The 13,312-nt window shown below is 33.2% G+C and overlaps 1 pseudogene; it reads left to right on the forward strand.

Moving 5' to 3' along the window:
- Positions 1-318: 318 nt before the first annotated feature.
- Positions 319-8,322, forward strand: LOC122033817 (annotated as a pseudogene).
- Positions 8,323-13,312: the final 4,990 nt, after the last annotated feature.

Raw genomic sequence — 13,312 nt, forward strand, 5'->3', positions numbered from 1 at the left:
ATTCACACCCCCCCCCCCCCCTCTAGCATTCTTTTCGATCCTATAAGTAGTATTAGAGTCGGTATCGCTCTAAATTGGTGCAACCACCAATTAGGCAAAGAGGGTGATATTTTTTCTTTCTATTTTTTTTGTCTTTGAGCTTTTTCGATATAATCCAAATTGGTACAATTACCTCTTTGGATAAATTTTTTTATTGCAAACTACTCTGAATTGGTAGAACACCAATTCAGTCTTAATATTTTAATTTTTCTCCCACACTGCTAATCCAAGACCCAGTCTTGGGACTGTCTTTTCTTTTTCTCTTTGTGTGCAAGAGTCATGGCCCAAAATAAGGGATACAACACCGTCCGTTCTCTTCTCTTCAACGGTGATGACTTCCCATACTGGAAAAAGTGGATGGAGGTATACCTGAAGATCGACTTTGACCAATGGTTCAGCGTCACCAAAGGCTACAAGGCTCCTGTCGACAACGCCGGAATTCTAATGGACCCAAAAAATTGAAATCCGAAAATGAAGAAGAAGACCCAGATCGACTTCAAGGCTCTCAACACAATCCAGTGCGGATTAACAAAGGAAGAGCTAAATCGCGTCAGCCCACATGAAAGTGCGAAGGAGCTGTGGGACAAACTTATCGAATTACACGAGGGAATCAACGACGCAGAGGTAACAAAAAGGAACATTTATTTAAATAAATTAGTTAACACTGAAATGCAGGAGGAAGACAAGACGACTTGGGATGACGAAGATGGGAAGCACCACAATTACCTAGCATTAATGGTAATAGAACGGGAATCAGAAAGCGAGACAGATCAAGACGACGGGTCCGAAGACGAATCAAGTCACGAATCCGCACTTATTTCTGAAGGCTCAAATGAGGTATCTTCTATCTTAACTTCCAATTTTTTAAAAAATAATTGTCCGCCTAAATAAAAAATTAATAAAATTTAAAACACAAAATAATCCACTCCTTAAGAAAAACCAAGATCTTAAGAAACAATTAAACTCCCAAACAGAAAATACTAACTCAACTCAAGTTAAAAGACTTGAAAAAGAAAACTTTAAATTGAAAACTGAAGTAACTAATTTAAAAGATTTATTAGAAAAATTCGCCACTAGATCAAAAAATTTAGAGTTAATTCTTAAAATCCAAAAAGGTGTATAAAATAAATCTGGGCTCAAATACAAGTCCAGCTCAATAAACAAAACTTTTATATCACCAATAAGTCAAAACAAAAATTTGACTAGAGCTTGGGTTCGAAAGCGTATCTTACCACGCAAGTATGACTCAATAAATTCTATGTAGACAAAACTAAAATTTATTATCTAAAACCAAATCCAACTAAACTCATTAACTCAAAACTAAAGAATCAAATAAAATCAAATAAATTAAATAATAAAATAAAGTCAAACAAGTCAAACTCAAATAAATCAAATAATTATGATTAAGTTTATTATAACTATAAAAATAAATGGCGTAAACCTAAAACATAAAAACTCAATAATTCAAGGGAGGCTTCAAATTAGTTGTCATCTCCAAAATATTAGTTTATTTGGTTGGGTAATTAGAATTTGATCAAATAGGGACAAAAGTTTAACTTGATCAACAGTACTGGTGAAGTTTTGGATGATAGTAGGTTAGGAAAACTCTGTCTATGCATGTCTAGAAATATATGGCTTCGACCTAGTGCATTTGACTTAGTGGAACTAATTGAAGCTACCCCTTACAAATCCTAACTAGTTAGACTAAAGTTTTATACTAAGTTCAGTGGATAGGACTATTTGGAAAACTTCAAAGGCATGGTTACTCTAATGATGTCCAGGTGACTCACCATAGCCCAAAAGTTTATTCAAATAATACCTACTTGTCGAACCCAAAGCTAAACTTGAATCTAACATAAAGTTAAACTCAACCCTGAAATTAAACTTAACTCATCTCATAAAACTACAGGATTCCCTGATTGAAAACATAGATCGGGTGAGATGATTAAGGATTTAAAATTAAAGTAAAATGAAATTAAAATTAAATTAAATAAGAATTAAATTAATTTAAATTAAATACCAATATTAATTTAATTAAACACCAAAATCAAAAATTAAATTAAACATATTTTAATTAACGTAGCATATATAAATTATTTTTTAAAAAAAATATCTTTTACAAAATTATTATTGTAAAATCTTTAAAAAAATATTTTAAAAATTATTTAAAAATCCTTTTAAAAAATACTTTAAAAAAATTGTTTTAATTTTTTTTAAATCCTTTAAAAAATTATTTTTAAAATCCTTTAAAAATTTATTTTTAAAATTCTTTTAAGAATCCTTTAAAAAAATATTTTAAAAATTCTTTTAAAAACCCTTTAAAAAATAATCCTTTAATTTTTTTTAAAAAAAATCCTTTAAAAAAATACTTAACTTAAAACTTAAATCTTTATTAACAAACGATCAAAATTCAATTAACTTAAACTTTAAACTCAATTAAGCAATTAAAATTTAATTATTTAGTCTAACCTTATTTAAGATTTAACTTAACTTGATTAGTACCCTAATTTACCTTAATTAAAGATTGACTCGAATTGCACATTAACTTTACTTAACTTTGTTTACTAACTTTAACAAATTTAACTCTGAATTAATTCAAACTTACAACTTAGATAATCCTAATTTTACTTTAATCAATAATTTATTTAAAGTTAAACCTAATCAAAACTTAAAATTAAAACTAATAATTCACTAGTCAATTATTAACTCAATCAGTTAATATGAAATATAAGTAGTTTTAATCAAATAAGTAGTAAATTATTGAATTGAGTCAAGTAAAAGTTAATCAATAAATCATTGATAATGATTAACTATTATTAAATTAATTACAAACTATTTCATTTAACCTAAAACTTAATTTCAACTTAATATACCTAAATCTACGGTTATTTTTTATTAATGATTAATCAAACATAAGTGAACAATCATAATAAAGTGTAAATAATATATTTGATGAACATTTGTATTACGAATAGTAAATTCCCTAGTCACTAAGATAGAAATCCTTATTGCTAACAAAGATAACTAGAAGGTGCTAGGTTAAGGGGCAACAAGGGCCTTGAAAAATGTGTTCATTTTAATATGTCCAAACCCTAGTACAATTTAAGAGGGAGTGCTAACTTACGTGGGAGAAAGAGTTCAATTATTTTGAAAATATGTTGAAACATTGATGTGGAATTTTTTAAAAAAATAAAATAAAATTTTTGCAACTTACGAAAAATTATTTTCTTGAGAAAGTTTTTGAAAAATCAAATCATTTTTTTTGAAAATTTTTTCTTCCACTTTGAAAATCTTTCTTAAATCTTTTCTGTAAAATTACCTTGAATTTTTTTCAAACTTACATTGAAAATCTTTCTTAGAAATTTTTTCCTCAAAATTATTTTGAAAAATATTTTTACTTTATTCTAAAATATATTTTGACAATATTTTCAAAATTAATTTGCTGAATTTCTTTGAAACATTAATTTGAAAAAACTCTTCTAAAATTTGCCTAAAAATATATAATAATCCTTATAACATGCTTTGTTGAATCTTGTTTGAAAAATATGAAATATTTCAAAACTAATTTTCTTCTCTTTGAAAAGTTATTCTATGTGAAAATTACTCTTAAAATATTAAAAAATATAATTTAAAGAATTTCTTTATTATCTTTTTCCTTAAAAATCTTTATTAGAAAATTTTCTTTGCAATTACTTTTAGAAAAGTTTTTTGAAATCACTTTGAAATTGTTATTTAGAAAATTTTGTTTAAACATTGTTTTGCCAAAGTTATTTTGAAAATTTTTCAAACTTAAAGAAATTTTTGCAAAGCTTTACTTCAAAAAATGCTCTTAAAAATAACTCCTTATAAGTTTGCTTTAAACTTCCGGTAAAAATATTACTACAAAATTTTTCTTTAAAATTTCTTTTGAAAATATTACTTAGAGAATTTTGGCTTAAATTGTTTCTTAACTTTTCTATCCAAGTTCTGTAAAAAATCTTACTTAAAAAAAATGTAAATCTTTGGAAATTAATTTGAAAAAGAACTTTGACATATTTTTGAAAATTCGCGAAATTTTTTTTAAAATATTTACTCCTCCCTCAAATAAAGGAAGTTTTTATTTAAAATCAACACTTTGCAATTCTTTTGAGTAGTTGGTTTTTCAAAACCTTATTATCTTTCAAAATTACTTGACATATGTGTTTGAAGCTTGCTTGAAAAACTACAATTGCAAAATTCTTTTGCTCAAATTGTTCCTTAGTTATTTATACTTTATGCATGTATTTTTTGATGTATGAAAAAGGGGGAGGACAATGGCTTAGGTTAGAAAAATCTACTCACTTTAAACATTTTATGCTTTATTGCCTTATTGTATTTTTTTCTAACTTTAATCCGGGTTGTCATTACATCAAAAAGGGGGAGATTATTGGTGTAGGTTGCACTAACAGTCTGGTTTTGATGTATGACAAATAGGTTAAAGTTAGATGGGTTGCTTGTCTAACGTTTCTACCAAGTGTGCAGGAGTTGACTGGTTTGAAGGACTCGATACCAAGATGAAATCTAGTTAGGTCTGTGGGCCCGATAGCTGGTGTGAAGTCCAGATAAGTCCGCGGGGCCCAATATCTGGTGGGAAGTCCGGTTAGGTCTGCGGGACCTGACAACCGGCTGAATTCCAGTTGGATCTGTGGACCTGACAACTAATAAGAAGACCTGGTGGGTCAGAGGCAAGTCGAGTGACTGCAAGTGATAAGTAAAGATAAGCAACTAGAGGAGAGATCCAGTGAGGACGTGTTCCCCGTTGAGGGAACTGTAGGCGTCAATCAGGTTAAGTCCATTTGGGAAACCTAAGTTGAGACCTTGACTAGATCCTGGTCTCGGGGAGACAAGATCTAATTACTACTCATATTTTATTATGTTGAGCTAACTTTGTTTTACAAGGAAAAATCTATTTTTAGGTTGTCCAGGACTAACCTTTTCTGTAGGGGAAAGCTGCTGAAGAAAAGGGGTCCGGATGCTCGGAAGGAGTCCTGGAGCCAGGAGCTGGTCCAGGCGCCCCAACCAAGCTCACCCGGGCGACCCGCAGGCGCCTAGGCGGTCTGGGTGCCCAGGCGGTCCAAGCGCCCGAAATCGGTCCACTTGCCCGAACCCGAAACTTCATCCACAGCTGATGTGAAGCGTGTCAGTTGACCAAGCCACGTGGTCCAGGCGCTCGAAGGGATTCAAAGCGCCCGGAGGAGTTCTAGGCGCCCGGAATGGACTTATATAAAGGCTTTCGACCTGGAGCTTCAAAACAACAACTACTACAAGTTTTCTTCTTGCTCAGTGCTCCGAAAAGGCTCTGGCAATGCTGTTATGCTCCACCGACAACCGGCGACCAAGACTTTTCAATTCTATTGTTGTTGTTGGTAACTTTTTCAGTTATTGTACTTAACTCCTGTAATCTTTTGTGAACTGTTAGTGGATTTCCCAACGAAAGCACTTGACAAGTGCAAGCCTTGAAGTAGGAGTCGTCGAAGGCTCCGAACCAAGTAAAACTCAGTTTGTTAGCATTGGTTCATTGTTTTTTCTTCCGCTGCGTACTTTGATTAATTCGCTATCAATTTTTGCAATCGCTATTCACCCCCCCCCCCTCTAGCGTTCTTTTCGATCCTACATAAACAAGGGGTCCTCTTCAATGGAAAGGTACGCACACTTCATACATTGTACTACGTGCGCATCTTGCTATTCATTCCTACTGTTCTACTTCCCGCTCGGGTGATATACTGACTTGAGTGTCGGAGGACCTTCGCCAGGGACCCCTTTTTCGATTTTTCAGTACTAACATTCTATTGGCTCATTTGAGTGTATGCGGAGCTTAACGCACCAGCCAAGAATCCTTAATCCAACCCAAAGGTCTTCGCTTAGTCAACATCGTGGACACCTACCCAGCACTCCACCTCCAGCTTTCAGACAGGATTAGCAATGTTGCATATGATCGGTTCCCTTTTTCTCTATTTGGGGGAGATTAGCGCAACTAAGGATGAATTTTCTCTTTAAGCATCCAGTCAATGTTATCATATTCTTTTTAAGACATGTTTAGTCAATGCTATTAATTATATATGTTCATTTAGTTGTTGCCAAGGAAAATGTTCAAGGATTTAATGCCAAGTAACTATTTCTCTTATTATCTTATAATTTGCTCCTGCAGAAAAGATGTTATTGTTACTTCATCTATGTTATCATGTGAGCTGGCAAAGGTGATTCATGGTTCTAGTTTTATTTTTGCATTTTCTGAATTATGTATCTATGGCTGTTTCAAATGTAAAGTTTGCACTTTTGGTAGGTTATTTGTGTTATTCTTCTTTTAGCAAAAGAAGGTAATCTGAAGAAGCAATTTAACCAATGGAGGTTGGTTAATGTATTCACTACATCTAGCCTTACAGCAGCCATTTATACATTGCAGAATAGCTTGTTACAGATATCATACAAGAATCTTGATTCACTGACATTTTCAATCCTTAACCAGACAAAGCTACTTTCCACGGCCTTTTTTACTTACCTTGTTTTGGGGTAGGTAATTTGGTATTACAAATTATCTAGTATATGTATTCCTTTTCCAAGTTCTTCTCATTGTTTTTAACTTTCAACTTGTTTTTATCTAACTGATATCTGGTACAAACATATCTAAGTGGACCTGTATGAATAAAATTCCCAATTTTTTAAATTCCAACTTGTGTTTGATCCTTCATAGTTTTCCACTCATTAAAGCTATAGGATTCTCCAACCTTATTCTTTAAATTCCATGATTTTGTTATTAGTAGAGAAGTGTTGGCTTGCCAACTTGATAAATTAAAATTAAGATTCAATAAATTCTAGATTTTACATTCCTGGATTATCTAGAATTGCATTTCATTGGATTGTCATTATTCCTACATCCAGATGAAGCCACATGTTTGATCCAAATTTATACTTCAAATAAGACTCAATTTCTGTAGGAGTTGTTTTGAATGGTTATAGCCTTGTAGGTTTTGTTAAGTGAATTTTAACAATGTATACATAGGTTGATTTTGCATAAAATAGTTACTCTTGCTTCTATACCCTGGAGAGTAGGTTTGTTAAATGCAACCTGAGTATCTTGGATTTAGATTGCAGGATCAGATCAACCCCTTTCTAAGGTCTCATGTGCTTATATTGCATTCAAATCCATGATTGGAGCTTTTACCCTTGCCATATTCCAATGTGTTGAGCTTTCTATTCTAGTGGTTTAATAACTTTGTTTGGTGGTAAGTTATTGCTCACTTCGAGCACATGGAAAAATACTACACCTACTAGTTTAACAAACTGTTTAATGTGAAGTTTATGTTATTCTATTTGTAAAAGTGAATTTGCATTTCAAAACTAAAATATTTAATTGTAAACAGAATTCGCCTAGCATGATGAGGAAAGTTATTTTGCCATTTGTCTAACTGTTAGAGGATTTATAAGAAAGATAGCATAATAAACATCATTATGCTACATAATCTCAACCTAAGAGACAAATGGAAATAACTTGTATTCTGATTGCATATTTCAGTAAGAAACAATTCTCCAGAAGAAAACTAACATGACACGTGATCACTTATATCAATTTACAGACACAAATAATCACAAAAGCAATTTGGAGCTCTTATGTTGTTAGTCGTTGCTGCCACTCTTTTTGAGCATTGGTGCAAGTTCTGGCAAGGGTTCCAATAGCAGTGATCTTGATATGGTTTTGCTTTATGGAATTATTTCTGTCATGGTCGCTTCTATTCTTTCTGACTTGGCTTCTGCTTTGTGCCAGTGGGCATCTCATGTCAGTTCTTAATTGTATTTGTCTTGTTATCTTTTCGTAATCTGTCAATGTCACTTTGCTCTATTTACAGGTGAAGAAATACACATCCTATTTAATGACCGTAGAAATGTCATTTGTTGGCATTTTCTTCTTGTTGACAAGTACTTTTAAGTCTTTTAATGGTGAGTTGATAAGAAAATATAGCTTTTTTCATGATTGGATAGTGTGGATTTGGGTAACATTTAATTTTTTCCATCATTTTCTTACTCCTTTTTTTATTATATATTTTCTTAGTCCTTTTTGTATTTGGCTATTTTCTTACTTCATTTTGCATTTAGCTAATAATTACAAATTATGTTTTATCAGACACTCTTCTGAACATTGATCTAATCCACTAAATAGAATTTAAGAAAATTTTGAGTTGCAAGGAAACTTTTTTTTTTGATAATTTTTATTTGTTTTATGTCTTATAGTCATGGACAGAGTGGCATTACCTCGCTTGGAATTCTTAAACTGGTTGTGATTATTAAAATGTGGTTATTGATTCACCTTTTTGTACAGAGATATTTCTGATTTGAATGTGTTAAAGCTTTAGTATGTTTTGCAGTGAAAAATTTTATTAAATTTGTTGTTGTTGTTGTTATTATTTTTGCTTGTTACTTGTAAATATGAACTGAGTAGGATAAAAGATTGTGATGGCAATTCTTGATAGGAAATTCTTCAGTTTACTTTTTCGCAAGAAATGGATTAGGGACTATTGTATGTTCTTTTCCATGAACAGAATGTGTTTGAAATTCTTAGCGGTTCAGAGCTACATACAATGGAATCAATTTAATATGATTAAGCTGGCAATAGCAATTAGCTCATTTTTCTCCCATGTCATTTACTTTAGCAAATATATTGATGATCGGTATTAAGTTTAATCTCGTTTAACTCAATCCAAATTGAATTTCAAAAATTTTGAATGATCTCCCAATGGAAAGAACTTGTGGTTCATTTTCGAAACAATAAGATGAGGGAAGTATTTAAATATATATTGTCAAGATAATTAAACAAATTTTAATGTTAAAAACACATGATTTAATTTTCCCTCTCTTTAGTGAATTACCATTTCAGAATCTATTTTTTGGTATCTTATTTTTTGGTAACTGCAGTTGCTGCAGTTTATTTTTGACTGGGAGCCGCCCTCGGTGCATTGCCTCGTTGCTCGACCTCTTGTCAATTCATCTCAGGACCAACACAGAGAAGGTAAATCAAGGCCGGCTACTAGCCTTTGGAATAGTAACTAGCACATAAGGGAGGTATTTACCTCGACTTTACCAAGATTCAAATTCCATACCTCATAATGACAACACCTTATCCGCTAACCACTAGACTCATACGAGGAGACAACATAGTCATATACCAGAAGTATCCATATGTTGCGAGAAAGAAGGAAGATTGAGCAAAGAAGTCATTCTAATTCCACTAAAACATGGTATCTTTGTTACACCTTTGAATTTGCTAACCGTCTCTTGTACCAGTAGGTAGCTTCGGTATCGAAACAACTTTCTGCAACTGCAACGGGAAATTGTAGACCAAAAACATTCATGTCGATAATTGTTGTGGAAATTTTATGTCCTCCTTGGATCCATACATAGCCTTAGACGGCCTAAAAACCCCCGAAATTCCATGCCTTATCACTATTTGTTGAGGCGAAGGACCACTAGAAATCGAAGGACAATAATTTGCAAGGTTTTTCCTTCCAACATGACCTAAATGTGCACGAGTCTGATCTACCACCAAAACGAAACAAATTTATTGTCTCTTTCAGAAAGTATGGAATCTTCATGGCACATGTTTTTAGACAACGAATAAACATACATTTGTCTGACCTATTGATAACAACTAAGTTTTGTAGTATTAGATGGAATTGGCTATACGTATTAAGTTTTATTCTTTATTATATAATTATTTATATTTAAATAAATTTTATTTTATTTTATTTTATTATTACTAATTAAATTTTTTTATCTTCCTCTTTCATTTTCTTATTTCTCATTTGACATAAACATTTAAAATTTTAAATATCTCTCTTACACTTAACTTATTATCTTAGAATCAAGGCAAAAGAGTTACTTGATTATAACATAGGTGGTTGTTAATCCAAGACAAATAAAAGAACTAAAAAAGTCTCATTCGGTGAAGATGGAGAAGCCACTTACACTCGTTGAACACTCAGAAAGTTCCTAAGAAATGAATACTAAAGTTGATGATGATTTTTTAGGTCTAGGGGTCTTTTTATAGCCCTTGAAAAAATTTATCCGCAGCTTAAAAGAGTCTCCAAAGAGGTCCAAGGCGTCTTCCATCGAATAGAGTTTATCTGCCAAGGATAAAATTTTATTCTTGGCTAACGGCTAGTGAAGGTGCCTTCAAATGCTGGAAGGCGCCTTCGTATTGTTCATCGAAAGTGTCTTCCAGCCATGGAAGGTACCTTCCACAGGGCAACTCAGTTCAAAACTGATCTCTTCGCGTAGTTTTTCGCATAGGTGATTCTCCGGCTAACCGGAGTTGCAACTCCGACCTTCTCTATGAGCAGACTTCCTTCTTGGCTTCTCGTCCCTCGAACGTTGTGCACGTCCTTCTCGTCCGCTGGTGTACTCTTCTGCAACATCTCATCCTTCGGATGTACCGAGCCTATCGACTCTCTTTCCGTTCCATCCTTCTCGCTAGCTATGTCTTCCGCTTGATTTATTGTGTTCCTAAGCTCCTGCACACTTAGACACAAGGATCAAACACAATAGAACCTAACCGGACTTGATTGACCACATCAAAACTACCCGGGGTACTAATAATCTCCCCTTTTTGATGTGTATCAACTCAAGTTCAAGTTAAGATTAAAAATGCAATGAAATAATATAGTAAAGCAATGAATTAAACAAGTTAATTGCATAAATACATACAAGGATAAAAATTATGGGAATTATCCTAACTCCTCCTTAATCCCCCTTAACTTTTACTTATTTCTCCCCCTTTGATCACATCAAAAAAATTAGAAAAAAATTTAAAAAATAAAGTAAACTGTTAGAAAAATTTGAAAAACTCTTTGAGGGGTATATTACAACGATTACCAATAAACTAATATATTTCAGAAACAATTTAAAAAAAAATCAGATAGCATTAAAAAAATTTTGTTTGTAGATTAAATCATCAGATAACATAAAAAATTTTAACTCGAAATATAAACAGAAACATTTAAAAAATATATATTTTTCTAATTGAGACAAAAAAAATAGAGTTTAATCTAAAAAAGATTTTGGAATCTAATATAGGTTTCTGTCTACTGGATTTACTAAAAATTTGGGAAGTACATAATCTTTAAAAATTTTCTTAATTTGTCTCTGGTGATTTCTAATGTACCAGTTAATTCTACTATAATTTCTAAACTTTGGTTGGATATAATTAGAACATGAATGGTGATCTTTCAATTTCTCTATTTGTGTTTTCAATTTTTTTTCTCTAATTTTAAATTATTAAATAATTCTAGTGGACATGCATTGGCTAATTGTCTTTTTAAATTCATATTTTCTTTTTCTAATTTACATATATTTTTAGAAAGTAGTTTTATAATTCAAAAGATTGCTTGGGAGATAGCACATGTACCTCACTTACCTCGTGTTCTGATACTCCCTCTTCATCGTAGCTTTCCTCTAATGATTCTCCCCTTTTATCGATGTTCATCTCTAAGCTACTTTCATCTTCTCCTTGGTGGTCTACAATTAGAGCTAATCTGGCATAAGCTTCGATCTCAAACCTGGAGGACGATGATTCATGCCATGTGGCTTTCAAGATCTTGTGCTTTAATTTTGTTAGTATGTTGCCCTTATCTTTCTTCTTCTTCTTTAGTTTAAGGCAGTCATCCTTGATGTATCCTTCTTTTTGGCAGTTATAGCACCGAACCTTCCTTTTACTCTGAAAGTGCTTGTTTGCCTGTGACTTATTAAATTTATTAGATTTAATGAACTTACTAAATTTCCTTACCAATAAGGTTGCTTCATCTTCATTGATTCTTTAGAGTCTGGATCTGGTTCGCCTTTCCGATTGGCCTTTAAAGCTATGTTGTGGGCTGTCTTTTCTTCTTTAAACCTACGCATCCTGTTTCGTGAAGTTCAAAAGTGAAAAACAGATTTTCTAATGAACTAACTTCGAGGTCTTTAGATATATAAAATGATTCGACTATAGATATCCACTCGGATGTCCTAGGAAATGCATTTAAAGTGTACCTTAATGAATATCAGTTTGTTACCTTTTCTCCGAGATTCATGAGTCTGGTGATGAGTTCTTTGATTCTCGAGTGTAAATGTGCGACTATTTCGCTTTCTTCCATCTAGAGATTTGTCAATTAGTTCCAGAATAGGTCCCATCTCGCTAGCTTTGCTTCAGAGGTTCCTTTGTATAGCTCCAAGAACTTCTCCCAAAGTTTCTTTGTTGATTCACAATCTTCGATCTGATTGACTTCCTAGGTGGAAGTACGTTGAGCAGGTGGAACTCGGCTCATCCATTTGCTGCGAAGTCTACTTGCTCCTTGTTGGTCCATTGGTATTCTTTTTTTTCATTTTCTTGTGGGTCTTTGGGAGCTGCAAAATCATATTTTATAATTAAGAGAATCTCAAAATTTGTTTTAAAAAATACCTCCATCTGATGTTTCCATTGCATGAAGTCTCCTTCGAACTTTGGCGGATTGATTGTCGGTCCGGCCATTGTTTCGGTGCTTCAGTTAGCGGTTAGTCTTTCTAAGGTGTTTTGACTCAAATACCATTTGTTGGCGCAGCGGGGCCGGCAAGAGGGGGTGAATTGCCTATGTGAAAATCAAACAAGTCTTTCCCAACTTTTTAACTTGTATAGATAGCAGTAGCACAATTATAATAAAAAAAATGAACAACTTTAAAAGAAAAGAGGCAAAAGCATTACTTGGTTACAACTTAGGTGGTTGTTAATCCAAGGTAAATAAAAGCTCTAAAAAAGTCTTCTTTGGTGAAAGCGGAGAAGTCTCTTACACTCGTTGAACGCTCAGAAAATTGCTAGAAAATGAATATTGATGATGATTTCCTAGGTCCAGGGGTCTTTTTATAGCCCTTGGAAAAAGTTATCCGCAGCTTGAAGGAGCCTCCAAAGAGGTCCAAGGTGTCTTCCATCGGATAGAGTTTATCCACCGAGGATAAAATTTTATCCTCGGCTAACAGCTAGCGAAGGTGCCTTCGTACTATTCATCGAAGGTGCATTCCAGCCATAGAAGGTGTCTTTCATAGGGCAACTCAACTCAAAGTTGATCTCTTCACGTAGTTTTTAGCGTAGGTGATTCTCCGGCTAACCGAAGTTGAGCTCACCCGAACCCAACTCCGACCTTCTCCACGAGTAGGCTTCCTTCCCGGCTTCTCATCCCTTGAACATCGTGCATGTCCTTCTCATCCGTCGGTGTACTCTTCCACAACATCTCATCCTTCAGGTGCACTAAGCTCGTCA

The sequence above is a fragment of the Zingiber officinale genome, chromosome 11B, assembly GCF_018446385.1.
Source record: "Zingiber officinale cultivar Zhangliang chromosome 11B, Zo_v1.1, whole genome shotgun sequence".
In the NCBI taxonomy this organism is placed as follows: domain Eukaryota; kingdom Viridiplantae; phylum Streptophyta; class Magnoliopsida; order Zingiberales; family Zingiberaceae; genus Zingiber; species Zingiber officinale.